At 34.0% G+C, this 2866-nt stretch overlaps 1 protein-coding gene across 1 annotated transcript in view; it reads left to right on the top strand.

The window, feature by feature from the left end:
* Positions 1–2257, top strand: part of LOC112503840 (TMV resistance protein N-like) — a 20352-nt gene extending 18095 nt beyond the window's left edge. The window contains exons 6-8 of the mRNA XM_025107828.1: positions 228–394; positions 1677–1869; positions 1954–2257. The gene's annotated coding sequence lies outside the window, so the exon portion shown is untranslated. The remainder of the gene's footprint in view (positions 1–227; positions 395–1676; positions 1870–1953) is intronic.
* Positions 2258–2866: the final 609 nt, after the last annotated feature.

Genomic DNA, 2866 nt, shown 5'->3' with positions numbered 1-2866 from the left:
TGATTTGTTGTAGTTGATTCTGTATTCTGAATCTATATGATATATTGATTTCGATTTTTTCTGTACATTTGTGGTAGAATTACCTTGCTGGGTAGTATATACAAAATAAAACCTTACTAATCTTTTTGCTATCAAGCAGGTTAAGATATGTTGAGAAAGAGCTGGCTAAGAAAAAGGGGGAAGAAGCAAATCAAGTTGAGAATTATTTTTATGTTTTTTTTTTTCAGAGAATGGGCAAGGAGTTTCAATAGCAGTAAGGCACATAGAATCAATGATACAGAAGTCAGAAGCTCATGCTAGAATGCATCTGGAAGATGTGGACATGGCAATTCGTGTGTTGCTTGACTCCTTTATTTCTACTCAGAAGTTTGGAGTGCAGAAGGCTCTACAGAAGGTACCTGAACTTTCCTCCTTGGTATCTTGAGTTTAACATCATCCTAAGCCAACTGCTTATTTGAAGCATATATGGTATCAAGTTTATTGCTTGGTGCTTTATCCTTAGATTTAGGGGTGCATGACGGGTTGGGTCGGGCGGTTTACAAACCCAACCCAACCACCAAATTGTGGCGGTTTGAAAAAATCTCAACCCAGCCCATTCAAAAGTATAACCCAACCCAACCCAATTCTTGCGGGTTGAGGCGGGGCGGGTTGGGTTGGGTTGGCGGGTTAGTAGTTACATAAATTTGACGAATGAAATAATTCATAAAACTTAAGTTTATAGACCATACTATAAATCGTCCTATCTAAAAAGGTTACAGTAGGTTTACATGACATTTTTGGACGCTTCAACAAGTGTTTTAGRATGATCTTTAAATAAAATGTCGTATTAGTTATTTTATATAAATATTTTGAGAAGTGTCCCTAAAACTTATCTATTTATAGGACACCTATGTTCATATACATATTTCAAGTCGACTCGTATAAAATAACTAATATGATATTTTATTTTAAAAACGTCATAGAATTTGTTAGGACGTCCAAAATCATCCTATAAACATATTGTAACTCTTTTAGATATGACATTTTTCTTGTTTCGTCCTATAAAGAATCATATTAGGACGCTTGGACATTTTAGGCATCCTATAAGATCTAATGTTGTTGTAGCGAAATGTTATAACTAAACATTTTATTTCCACTGAAGTACAACATCAAATGACGGGGTATTTAGATTGATGGATTCGTCAACAAAATATCTATTAGTATCATTCATATTCTCCGACATATCAACTTCTTGTTGCTGCAAAAAAGATTTCAATAATTCTCTTATTAATTAGATTAATTTGTCATCATTCTTTGATCGTGAATCTCTTTTGGTAACCTATACGTTTAGCTAAAATGAAATACAAACATAATATCAATAAAAATTATACATTATTAATATATATATATATATAGATATACATAATAAACATATATATATATATATAATTTTATAAAAATTATATATTAGCGGCGGTTTGGGTGGGTTGAGCTAGGCCCATCCCAATTTCAACCCTTCTAATTGGTGGGTTAGTGGTTTGACGGGTGGGCGGTTAGGCGGGTTGGGTTTAATTGGGTTGGGCGGGTATCGCGGGTTGACGGTTTTTTGTGCACCCCTACTTAGATTTTACTCGCACATCCGTGAGAAGGTCATGCATTTAAAAAAATATTCTTCTAAATAACCCCATTTATAATAGATGATGACAAATTAAGGTTGATGGTATGCAAAGTTTCAAAAAGTACATGACATCCAAGAAGGATTTCAATGCAATTGTATTGCATCTACTGAATCAACTTGTGAAGGAGGCGCTACACTTTGAAGAGATCGTATCTGGGTCTAACAAAGATGTTACTCATATTGACGTGAAGGTGGAGGAATTGCAAAGCAAGGTAATCTAATGAATAATTTGGTTTATATCTTGTATCTATAAAATATGTGAGGTCGGGCGGTGATGGTTTTGTGTTTATGCATAGGTGCTGGATTATGGAATCACAGATTTGAAGGCGTTCTTTAGCAGCGTGGAATTTGGTCGAGGGAACTTTGAATTGGACAAAGAGCGGAGTGTGATAAGGCATCACCTTGTAAGATGATGAGTTGACCATTGGACTGACTGTCCAAAGGAAGAAACAGCTTGCCCAAGTGAAAAGTTTGAACTTTCCATCCAAAGTTTCCTTTTCAAAGGTGCCTTTTATGTTGCATCACATCAATTGGATTGTAATCTAAATCTGACACTGTTTCTTACATTCATTTATTTATTGGAAGAAAAAGCAACCAAGTAACCTAAAAGTTTAAAATGATATGATTCATGTTGTTTTGGGCAAAAATCAAAGGTTGTTAGCTAAATGAAGCAAGGCCGGACCTCTATGGTTTGTGGGACTTGTTTGAATGATATTTGCTCCCTATCTATACCTTGCAAGCTTAACAAGATTGTATTGATAAAAATTATGTTTCTTTTTGTCTCATCACCAGGAAAAAACGGTAATTGATAAACATCATTGTTCATTTGAAGTCCATTGAGTTTTTCAAACTTTACGTTTTCCCTTTTTTATATAATTTTTGATTTTTTGAATGGATTTGGTTAAAGGCTAGCACAAATGATGAAAGTCCATCTAGTTTTTTGAACTTTTATGTTTTCCCCTTTTTTTTATGTCATTTACCATTTATTGATGAGGTTAAGTTGAAAGTTAAATTTGATGTGCCACCAATTTTACTGATGATCGGCTTTTTTGAGCAATCCGCTTGTAGCATGCCAACCCATCTATATATATATATATATATATATATATTTTAAATAGATTGAACGATATATAGTGAGAATGATAAAATAGTTGGATTTGGTTAAAAATTGCTCGAACAGTAGCAAAGGGACAACATAGACGGTGTCTG

The sequence above is a fragment of the Cynara cardunculus genome, unplaced genomic scaffold, assembly GCF_001531365.2.
Source record: "Cynara cardunculus var. scolymus isolate 2C unplaced genomic scaffold, CcrdV1 Un_Scaffold_3971, whole genome shotgun sequence".
In the NCBI taxonomy this organism is placed as follows: Eukaryota; Viridiplantae; Streptophyta; class Magnoliopsida; order Asterales; family Asteraceae; genus Cynara; species Cynara cardunculus.
The sequence above is the reverse complement of the archived record's forward strand: the minus strand, read 5'-3'. Positions and strand labels throughout refer to the sequence as shown.